General features: G+C 48.2%; 1 protein-coding gene across 1 annotated transcript in view; it reads left to right on the forward strand.

Annotated features, from left to right (window-relative positions):
• DNAJC8 (DnaJ heat shock protein family (Hsp40) member C8) overlaps nucleotides 1-12,324 on the forward strand; it is a 230,406-nt gene that overhangs the window by 22,735 nt on the left and 195,347 nt on the right. The gene's annotated exons all lie outside the window — the stretch shown is intronic.

Here is a 12,324-nt window from a genome sequence, read left to right on the forward strand (position 1 = left end):
TCAAGAAGTGTCCGCTGTGTCACTCTAAATACTCGCACCTCGACGTGCACCCCGTGTGCAATACATGCTTGTCACCGGATCACCGTGAAGACACCTGCATGGCGTGTTCCAAATTTAGGAGTAAGAAGACTCTGAAGATTCGCCGGGCTAATCGGCTCCAGGCTCAATTGTCGGCTTCGGCGCCCCCGCCTGATGACATCTTTCAGGAATCTGTCGAGGAAGCGGACGACGTACAAGGATCGGACTCTGGCCCCGCGTCTGAGGAAGAGTCCTATGACGCGGATGAGGAGGCCTACGACGAAGTCTCCGGTGAGGTAGGGGACGACGAACTGATTTGTGCCACGATGGGTGATAGCTCGGAGGAAGAGCATCCCCAACCAGACTCCGGGGTTACTCCCCGTCATACGGCCCAGGTCGAGGGATCGCCTTCGGGCCTTACCCAAGATCTAACTTTAAGTCCTACGTCCCCGCCCCCGGGCCCGGTCACGGACATTTCTGCCAAGAAACTGAAAGTGAAGCCAACTGGTCTCGCCCCTTCGGATGCGAAACCGAAACCGAAAGTGTCGCTAGTGAAGAAGGTTCTGGAGGCGTCAACTTCCACGAAACCCAAAATGGCCGACTTGAAGAGCCACGCCAAGATGGCCGACCACAAGAGCCGCGCCAAAATGGCCGACCCGAAGCCTTTGGGGTCGGCGCCGAAGGTGAAGGCACCCGACGCGGCTGCGTCGGCACCGAAAAAGGTCGCGGACCCGAAGACGGCTTCGAAGAAGCGTCACGCCGACGGTGCGCCAGGCCATGGGGCGTCGGCACCGAAGAAGAGGCCTACCGACGACCGGGCTCTCGGAGACGAAGAGTCGCTCGAGACGGTTCAGCCCTCGGCATCCCTTACAAAGAAGGTGGGAGAATCCTTAAGGCGGATCCAACAGTCTACTGTGGTTCCCAGCCAGGACACTGTAGTGCCTAAGCCCGCGCCGAAGCCTGCCAAGGAACAAACGCCCATTCGTTTTACCCTTCCTCCCAAGTCGGCGCCGAAGGCTTTCGCGCCTAAGCAGAGCGGACACTCTCAAGAAGTGTTGACGCCGAAGGCTGCATTGGTGGTATCAAAGCTTCGGCTCCAACCGCTGGCGGTGGAGGAACGTCGTGAGGTGATCATCGACGCCAACACCGGGAAATTATCGCTCCTCAAGCGAAAGATTACATCGGAGCCGGCCTTGGAACCTTTTAGGATTCCACTCAAGAACAAGAGAGACTCTTCGGCTCTGATGGAACCTCTGTCTCCACAGGCCCCGGTACACTCGCCGGCACACTCCCCCGTGCCCGAGGTGGACGAGGAAGAGGATGAGTACAACTATCCTGTGTACTCGGATCCGGAAGAGGAGCATGTGCCCTGGACAGCAGGAGGCGACGCAGACGACCCGCAGTCGGCCCAGGACACTCAACTTTTCGCCGCGAAGACGTCCCCGACGGAGGACTCGGCGGCATTCAATGCATTAATAGAGAGAGCTGCAGCGAACCATGACGTCGAACTGCACTCCGACCCCGTGGATGCCGATTTCTTGGTCGACACCTTCTCGGTAGCCGAAAAACAAGTCAAGACACTGCCGATGCTTAAAGGGGTGCTGAAGCATGCACAGGAGGTGTTCAAGGAACCCACCCGGGCGCGGGTGGTCAACCCTCGCATCGACAGGAAGTATAAGGCGGCGCCCACGGACCCCACGTACATTAAGGGACATTTGCCATTGGACTCCCTGGTGGTGTCCAACGCTCGAAAAAGGGCAAATTCGCAGACTACTGGTGATGCTCCTCCCCCAGATAAGGAATCCAAAATATTTGAGGCATCAGGCAAACGCATTGCTGCGCAGGCAGCAAACATATGGAGGATCTCTAACACCCAAGCCCTGCTTGCACGTTATGATAGGGCCCATTACGACACATTAGAGGCCATCCTGCAACACTTGCCTGACCAATACAAGGAGGCGGGGGAGATGCTCATTCAGGAGGGTAAACTTATCACAAATGCATCCATCAAATGTGCCCTTGACGTGGCAGACACTGCCTCCAGGCCTATCAATACTAGCGTTTTACTTAGACGCCATGCCTGGCTTCGAATTTCTGGGTTCAAACCCGACATACAAACCACTATATTGGGTCAAACAGTGAATCCTGACCATCTGTTCGGCCCTGAGGTGGATGCCTCCCTAGAAAAGATGAAGAAAGATACCGAAACTGCCAAGTCTATGGGGGCTTTGCAAAGCCAGCAGTTTCGGGGGAGTTCTTTTCGCCGCTCCAATTCAAGAGGCACCTCAAGGGGCCAGGCATCCCAGTCAACGCAATACTACAAGGGTACCACCCAGTCCTCGTATAACAACAACAAGGGCAGGGGTGGCTACAGAGGCAATAATATCAAAGGCAGGGGACGTGGAAACAATGCCTCCAGGTCCACCGCCTCCAACAAGCAGTGACGTCTTGTCACTCCCCCCCGATCACACGACACCTGTCGGGGGGAGACTCCAGCAGTTCCTGCCGGCGTGGAGGTCCATCACCACGGACAGGTGGGTGAGGTCTATTATCCAGTGCGGGTGCTGTCTAGAACTTACGTCCATTCCACCGGACATGCCGCCAAGAGGCCGTGCTATGTCCGACGAGCATTTGACCTTGTTGCAGCAAGAAGTACTGGTCATGCTGCAAAAAGGGGCAATAGAGCTCGTTCCATTGCAAGAACGGGGAACAGGAGTTTACTCCCTGTATTTTCTAATCCCCAAAAAGGACGGATCACTCAGGCCGATCCTGGACCTCAGGCCCCTGAACTGGTACATCAACTCGGAGCACTTCCATATGCTCACATTGCAGCAGGTGCTTCCCCTGCTTCAGCAAGGGGACTTCCTAGCAACGCTGGATCTGAAGGATGCCTATTTCCATATTCCCCTGCATCCTTCACACAGAAAGTATCTCAGATTCAAGATCTTAGACCAGCATTACCAGTTCAGAGTCCTGCCGTTCGGGGTCACCACGGCACCGAGAGTATTTACAAAGTGCCTAGCGACTGTGGCGGCGCATCTCCGTCGCCAGCACATCCATGTCTTTCCGTATCTAGACGACTGGCTTATTCAGGCAAAGACGGAGCAGCAGTGCGTGGACCACGTGTCACGCACCATTCATCTCCTGCACGATCTGGGATTCTCTCTGAACTACCCAAAGTCCCATCTCCAGCCCGCCCACGTGCGACAGTATCTGGGCGCGACGATCAATACTCTGGCGGCCACTGCGCAGCCGAGTTCAGTGAGAATCGCCGGTATCCAGGCGCTGATCCAACGATTCAGACCCCAAACCTCGCTTCCAGCGAGGGTGTTCATGCAGTTGATAGGCATGATGGCCTCCTGCATCTCCATTGTCCCGCACGCGAGACTACATATGCGTCCGCTTCAGGAGTGCCTGGCACGTCAGTGGACTCAGGCTCATGGGCAACTGACAGACCTAGTGTTGGTGAGCGGTCGGGCGTACAACTCTCTGCATTGGTGGAATCCACAAAACCTTTGCAAGGGCCGACCATTCCAAGAGCCTGTCCCACAGATCATCCTGACAACGGACGCCTCTCTCCAGGGATGGGGAGCGCATGTACTCCATTACACGGTGCAGGGACTATGGACACTTCAGCAAAGGAAGATGCACATCAATGTGTTGGAACTGATGGCAATCTTCATGGCCTTAAAGGCGTTCAAAGTACATCTGTGCAACAAGGTCGTGTTGATCCGGACGGACAACATGACGGCCATGTACTACATCCAGAAGCAAGGGGGAACACACTCTCCACAGCTGTCTCATCTGGCTCAGAGCATGTGGAAGTGGGCCATTCAGAGGAACATCTTCCTCATGGCAGAACATCTCCCAGGCAAGGACAACCAGATGGCGGATCTGCTCAGCAGACACAGCCATCAGATGCACGAGTGGGAGTTACATCCATCAGTACTCCAACCGTACTTCCAAAGGTGGGGTCATCCAGAGATAGACCTGTTCGCCACAAAGGAGAACGCAAAATGCCAAAGCTTCGCCGCCAGGTTCCCACACCCCCAATCACAGGGCAATGCGATGTGGATGAACTGGTCAGGCAGATTTGCGTACGCTTTTCCCCCAGCACCTCTGATACCGCTGGTGGCACGCAAGCTCAGGCAACACTCGATGACGCTCATCCTGGTTGCTCCAACGTGGGCTCGCCAACCATGGTACACCACGTTTCTGGAACTCTCCGTGGTACCGCATCAAAGGCTTCATCTCACTCCCAGCCTTTTGACGCAGAGCCATGGCGACATTCAGCACCCAGATCCGCAACAGCTCAACCTGGCGATCTGGCTCCTGAAGTCCTAGAGTTTGGCTACCTCAATCTTCCTCCCGATTGCATGGACATCATTCGGGAGGCGAGAAAGCCCACTACTAGAGCTTGTTATGCGGCTAAATGGAAGAGGTTTGTCGTCTACTGCGTGGAGCACAGCATTGACCCGCTAGACGCTTCCATTCAAAACATCATATGCTACCTCTTTCACCTGTATCGGTGTAATCTAGCTTACTCTTCCATCCGCATCCACCTGTCGGCTATGGCAGCATACCTCCAAAATAGGCAACACCTGTCACTCTTTAAGGTCCCTGCTATCAAGGCTTTTCTGGAAGGACTCAAAAGAGTCATTCCACCAAGGACTCCACCAGCTCCGGAATGGAACCTCAATGTGGTTCTTACAAGGCTGATGGGTCCTCCCTTTGAGCCACTACACTCTTGCGAGCTGCAATTTTTAACCTGGAAGGTTGCGTTCCTAGTAGCGATCACATCGCTACGGAGGGTCAGCGAACTGCAGGCGCTCACCATCCAAGAACCTTTCTTCCAGGTACATGCTAACAGGGTGGTGCTCCGCACTAACCCTAAGTTCTTACCAAAAGTGGTCTCACACTTTCACATAAACCAAACCATTGAATTGCCGGTGTTTTTCCAAAACCCAGAGACGCTGGCGGAGCGGATGCTCCACACCCTTGATGTAAAAAGGGCTTTGATGTATTATGTGGACAGGACAAAAGATTTCCGCAAAACCCAACAACTTTTTGTTGCTTTTGCCACACAACACAAGGGAAATGCAATCTCCAAAGCAGGAATAGCTAGATGGATAGTAAAGTGCATTCAGATCTGCTACGCTAAAGCAAAGCGCACTCTCACTATACCACCGAGGGCCCACTCCACTAGGAAGTTGGGGGCCTCTATGGCTTTCTTAGGTAACATTCCCTTAGAAGACATCTGTAGAGCAGCCACATGGTCTACCACTCATACTTTCACTAAGCACTACTGTGTAGACGTGCATTCAAAACAACAGGCAGCTGTTGGTCAGGCTGTTCTAAAAACACTTTTTCAGACTGCTGCAGCTGGCACGGGCGGCCGCCGCTAATGGAGGGACTGCTATGTATTCTATGCACAGATATGAATTCAGCAGCCCACATGCCTCGAACTGCAAATGCTACTTACCAGTATGCATCTGTTCTTGGCATGTAGGGCTGCTGACATTCATATCGCCCACCCTCCTCCCCGGCGCCTGTAGCAGCTGCAGTATGTATTCATATACACATATATGCTCATAGCATGGTCATCACTCACTTCTCACTCCATCTCTGCCAATGGCTAAAAACAATCTGGGGATGGAGGCGATGCCCATGCGCACTGTAGTCCAGGGGAGGAGCCACCTATCTCGTGATACTTCGAAGACTCTTCCAGGACAACAATGTGCAATCATCCGGACCCAACACTAGGTGGCGGACTATGCACAGATATGAATGTCAGCAGCCCTACATGCCAAGAACAGATGCATACTGGTAAGTAGCATTTGCATTCCTACAGAAGGAAAATTGTGTTTAACATAATTGACATAGTTGAGGGGAAATCACAGCTCCTATCCTAACCTCGTTAAAGGGGGCCCCATTTCTCCGTGGAATGTTCTCGCACCTATTTCCCAACCCCTGACGGGCACTGCTGCCTCCTGGACCCACAAGACTTGCCACCTCTTCCTCAGGCGCCTTGGGGCACAGGATCTTAGTGGGTGGAAGTGCATTGCCATGGCTAATGTAAGCATGTTAAATATTGCTCTTTGCAGATCATTGGCATGGGGTAGGTGTAAGTCCTTTCATAATACAGCCCCCACATCAATGTGACTTACAGGTGCTGTGTGTGCAGTCTACATCCCAAATCTGAGACTATTCCCACCACAACTCCTCTGCGAGCAACCCCCCTCCCCAGGCTTTCGGCACAGATCTTTTTGTTAATTGCAGTTCTTACCTTGCACTCTTTCTAATACAGCTTATTGCTTTCTAGTATGGCTGATAGGGGACTCTTAGACCTTGTAACCCTTTTTTATATGTAACGTCATAGACATTTGAGTCAAAGGTGTATGATTTATTGTCTCTGTTCAATATGTGGGTGTGATGCAAAGCACTTTAAAATCCTGCATTAGAAAGAATAGTGTTATAAAAGTATTACATTAAAACAGTTAATTTGTAAGTGCTTTTAAAATTGTTGTGTAATTTAGTCATGCAGATCCCCCTCATTTCGTGTACGGCGGTAACTAGTCCACTACTACATATGACGGTACCCAAGAGCATATGTCATAAACCTGCGGCCTGACCTACCGGAACATAGTGGGGCACACATGCCTATTTACTTTAAAATTATTTGTACTCAGTCCCTATAACATTTCGCGATTCACGATCCCCCCCCCCCAATCAGCTGACTAGTGCGATGTTTGCGAAAATCACAAAATGCTGGATGGCCTGTATAGTGTATTAAACAAAACACCAGAGGTTTTTGTACAATGTACGTATTTGAAGGAGGCCCATTTAAATAACATACATAGCTTGGAGCACACAATTTGTTCAAAGGGGAAAGCTCAGATTTCTGGTTTCACAGTGTGCAATTCAGCCAGTAGATGTTTTTTTTTTTTTTTTTGATGAAAGGACAATGCTTTCTCTGTAATTTAATTCTTGGCCTTAAGGTTACAGCCTGAGTGACAGGCAGAAGCCACAAGTTTGGCCTGTTTCGGTCTTGACGTTCCAGGAGCACCGCAAACTGAGTCAAAGCCAGGTATAAGCTCAGGTTTTCAGTGGCTATCACACTTCTTATACCCAGAGTATTCTTTACTTCAGGGATGGAGAAAATAGGGCACAGTTTAATTATAAGAGAATTGGTAAATTCATGTTTGATTCCCTCGATTTTGGCAACACTTTCACCGAAACATTTTGAGTGTTTTCAGCAGCCAACATAAACCAATCTGCAGAGTTCCATTGACTCTCCTAATCCTGGTTGGGCTGGTTGCTGCTCTTACCGGCTCCCTGCCAAATAAGAAACAAACTGTACTTTTTTCTCCTTTGGAGGAGACGCGTAGCAACGTGCCAATAAGAAGCCCCCATTTTTTTATGCCTGCCTGGAGACCTTTTTTTTGTAGTCCAAATAGTAAATGCAGCGTTCATCACGCTAGTCAGCTGATTTCGCGATTTTGTTTTAGAATCACTGAAACACTAAATGCTGGAGGGTCTGACTAAACAGTTGTTCATTGCATTGCCCACCACACCGTTGGAACCCTGTCAAAGGTGGATATAGCATGGTGGATTCTTAGCTTAATTTATTTACATCATATTAACGCTAACCACACATTACAAGTTACTCTAGAGCGCATTCAGATCATAAGACCGGTTTCACATTGACTTTCCTGGATAACATTCCAATATCAGACATATATGGTGCTGCTACGTGGCCTTCAGTTCACGCAATTAGTGAACGCTGTAATGAGGATATTCATGCCTGTCCAGTAGCTGAAGTGGGCCAAATTGTGCTTCAAACTTTGTTCACGTTATCTCCTTCGTGTTTGGGCACTGCTTTTCACTCTGTGCAGAGCAGGTTATTTACAGCTGCACATGCTGCAAACGGATAATTTATCTGGAACATTCATTTTGCAGCTCGTAGGCTAGCATGTGCCCTGTTTGCCTCCCTGTATGCGAGTGAATAGAAATTTGCCTGTGGCACTCTTCCCACCTGCCTTCATCTGTTAATTATCTTGCTATTACACAGACCTCCAACTCTGTGCATGTCTACAGATTAACAACAATACAAGCTGCCACTGATTGTTACACGTAAGTGACCTTTTCCTTTATTATCTTCTCGAAAATAAGATTTTTGTTGCCGCTCAAGTTCCTGTTGACCTTTTGTTTGAAAGTTTTCTCAAGTTGCTATGGCAGTTAAGCAGCAATCATGTATCAAGGATTGATTGATCGTTTTAGCACATGCCTTTGGAAACTCCTTTGGTGTGGCCGCGTTATCGAAAAAGGATATATAAAAGTTAGGATACCAGCACGTGTTATGTAATGATGATTTCAAGCTCATACTTGAGCTTTTTTCGAGTTCTAGAAGTGGAAATGTATCTTATTTATTTATTTATTGACATTTGTAGAGCGCGGCGAATACCCGTGGGCGTCTCGGCGCTAATTAAGGGATGGATCAGCAACTGGGGTAAAGAAGATATACAAGGCTATTGGTCAAATAACCACGTCTTTAGCTGTTTGCGGAATGTGAACAGGGAGGGACTTGCTCGGATATGTGCAGGAAGGGTGTTCCAGAGTCTAGGGGCGGCAACCAGGAAACGCCTGTCGCCCCAGGTGACTGTTCTAGTGCGAGGCACAGCCAAGAAGTTCTGAATAGAGGAACGAAGAGATCGGGTTGGGACATGATGGAGAAGATTCTGTTTGAGAAAGTGGGGACCTTGATTATTGAGTGACTTGTAAACAATACACAGCGATTTGAATTTGATACGGCTGCGTATCGGGAGCCAATGGAGATCTATATGTGGTTTGTTATATTTTAGTTTTGAGTTTGCTACAGTTAAGGTGCCTTTTCCTCTCTTAACTGGGATAATAAAAATGGATAAAAGTGTCCTGGCAAGGTTGCACTAACTTCTATAAAAAACAGGTCGGGCTTCACCTTTAGGTTTTGTCAATACACAAACATCATATTATGATGGCTTGTGACGACGTGCTTTTGAAGAGAACTGTGTAAATGATGTTGTCCGGACTAAACATGTTATATACTTAAATCGTGCCCAGCAATAGTAAGACCCTGCGGGGGCGGTCATGCTTTCATGCACCTCAGAAAGGGAGCAAAGGATGACAGGGGGGCCTGGGATTTCAAAGGCCACTTAAGCGAAGCACCTAAAAACATAACCTGCCTGGTGATTGATGATCAGGCTTCCCACACGCACAGTCAGTCTGCTTGCGTTGACTCTGCTTGTCGCAGTGCGGCTGAAGGAAGCAACAATTTTACGGCTCAGCTGTACGGAGACACGTAGTGACGTGTTTGCGTACAGCCAGTAAGAAGCCACCATTTTAAATGCATGCCGGGAGATCCTTTTTAGAGGCTGAGTTAGTAAATATCGCGGCCGTTGCGCTAGCCAGCTGATTTCACGTTTTTTTTTCGTGACTCGCTAAATGCTGGAGGGTCTGACTGAACGTAGTGCCCATAATAGGTGGCGAGGGAATACCAAACTTTAAAGGCCTGTATCGCAAATTCTATTGCCCAAGATTTTCAGTTGTCTTTGACATTCTGTGGACCCACTGGTTTTCAGTTGGTAGTGAGATTTAGGGTGCATGTCCATCCTCTTTTTCAGATGTTGAATCTTTCATTTCCATAAGGTGTAGCGGGGTGTGTATGTTTTAAAATAATTTATTTTCGTAAGGGGCAAAGTGCTAAAGAAGTCCATTTGTCCTAGCTACTACGTAAATCATTTAGATGGGGCAGCACAGATGCTTTACTGGTCGGTAACATCAGCCTCCTAAGTAAACGTTCCCAGTGTGTCTCTCCATAAGTTCTATACCTCTTTCACTCTAATATCTCATTGCAACCCCAAATTGCTCCATTGTGGTCTTGTTACGCACTCTAAATCCCTTGCCCTTCACTCTTTCACCATATTTTACCTGAATTTCTTTAGTCTCTTTGAGAGATGGGCTCCGCTAACCGACTGCCAACAACCCTACCCCGTTTACAAGTCCACTTACCTTCCTCTCCTCTATCAGCCCTGACATGCTTTAAATGAGCAGTGTTGGTCAAGGCAGCAACAAAGAGAGGCCTAATATTGTGACAGAAATGACAACATGTAAAGTAAGAATATTGGTTTATGCCCATTAGCATTGCCATCCTCGAAATCCTATTTAAAAATGTGTGTTCCTTAGTGAAAGAGAATCCAAATAATTTTATGCTTGTGCAGTTAGTTAGCCAACAGCAGGAACAGGCCATGCATCGTGGTGGAAGACCTACGTCTGTGACGAAATGACAGGTCAGAGGAAGGGGATAAAAGCAGTATACAGATCTTTCAGCTAGACGAAAGCAGCCTAGTGGAGAGGACAGTTAAAAAAACGCCACAAAAATGGTTATGCAAGATGAAGCAAATACTGAACCGCTGGTCAGGCTGATGAAGACAGCAACAATTCCAGCCACGTATTAGCAGCACCAGTGAGAGGATGCTGATGGGACATCTACCTAACAGTGAAGTTAACATGAAAGGGTTGAAGATAACGGGAGATGGAAAGGACACACCAGCTATGCATTGGTGAAAGTGAGGACCTGCAAGCAGGATGAGGGACAGTGGGAAAGGTGGTAGGATAGGGACAGTTTGAGAAACTTGCGAGAAGATCCTATGACTACATTGAGGGAGGCGGTGTCTGACATAGGACCCATAGACCCCACTTTCCACCCTTCAAACTCAGTAAATGAAGTTCCATGAATTTGAATAATAGTAACATCTGTTACTTATACCTCTTAGAAACGACGGTATAAATGGCTCTGTATTAAACATTGTCGGTGAGGAATTGATTTAGGCAGAGAAAAGGGCTTCAGAGAAGGGATAGCATACTAGAAGACGTGAGAGAGACCAAGCTGGCAAGCAGAATAAAAAGGCACATAGTGAAGGTCAGATAATAGAACAGAGAGAGCCTGCTTTTCTTGGCAAGAGATCAGGGATTGGTTTATTGGCAAGAAGAGCAATGCGGTTTAAACTGCAATATTCCAGTTAATACATGATTCATCCATCCCTGGGGGCAGAAGCGTGGCTGTCTGGCTGGCTTTGGCTTTTAGAATAAACACAACAGGGGTCCTCAGAAACACAAAGCTCTCGAAACTGCACATCAAGGGAAATTGCCTCAAAATCAAAACACAAGAAGTAGCCTTGCATACAGTCAAGAGGAAAGAGACACCCTCTAGATTAGTGGCCCGCAACCTGTGGTTCGGGACCCTCAACGTGTGGTTCGTGGACCCCAGGGGTCCGTGACACATTCCAAGGGAGTCCGCAGGTCTTGAGTGCCTACCCAATCAAGCCTTCTGCAGAAGAGGTGTGCCTCTTGTTGTTTTGAGGATGATCAGCGTTAGGGCAGCTCAAGACCTGGGCCAGTGGGAATATACTTCTCCAGCTGGGGCCTCTCAACAGGAACACTTGAGTGTTTTCATATTTGTTACTTCATTTGTGCAGCAGTTTTGAAAGCACTGAAAAGTTCCTTGTATATTCAGCAGTTTTCAGGCAACAATAAAAGTGTCAAGATGACTTTGGTGTTTAATGACCCTGCTAGAGAGAGGTGGGAGTTTTTTCTGGTGGCAATTTTCACTCATCCAAGGCAGCTCGGGTAATTTTACCTGCTGCAAAGAGCGTGTATCATGCACATCACCAAACAGTATTTTTGTGCGTAACACAGTGGGCTACTCTTTTGTCACCAAGATTCCTTTGTTACTGTGCAGTTCATAAGTTAAAATCGTAATCTAGCACAGTGAGTTATGAACTGCCATCAAAGAGCTGAAGGCAAACTGCATGGTACAAGTTAGGAAGTTGTTTTCCCCTAGTCATTCATTATCCTGATGCTGCTATAGAATATTTGCTTGGGGAGAAATAAATGAGTATTATTAAAGTCCACGCTAACCACTGTTATGTTTTTAATCCTGAGTTTCTGCTTCTCCAGAACAAACACTCAGTCCGAGCCTGGCAGAAGCCCTGTACTGCTAAATATACCACAATATGCATATATGCCAAAAGAGGTATTCCCCCTGAAATTGCCTCTGCTTCTATAGACCTCATTGGGAAAAATACATTCTCATACTTTACTCTTCAACATTTTTGGCATATATGAGTATGCATTTATGTGAAAAAGCTTTCTCAGATCTTATGTACCCAAAAAATAAATACAGAAATCACTTGGGAAATGTAGAATCTGAACTGAGTATTCAACTTTCCGAAAAAAAACCAAACATTGAAAAGATAGTAGTTGAGATGC

Source organism: Lissotriton vulgaris, chromosome 2_1, assembly GCF_964263255.1.
Source record: "Lissotriton vulgaris chromosome 2_1, aLisVul1.2, whole genome shotgun sequence".
NCBI classification, from domain to species: Eukaryota; Metazoa; Chordata; class Amphibia; order Caudata; family Salamandridae; genus Lissotriton; species Lissotriton vulgaris.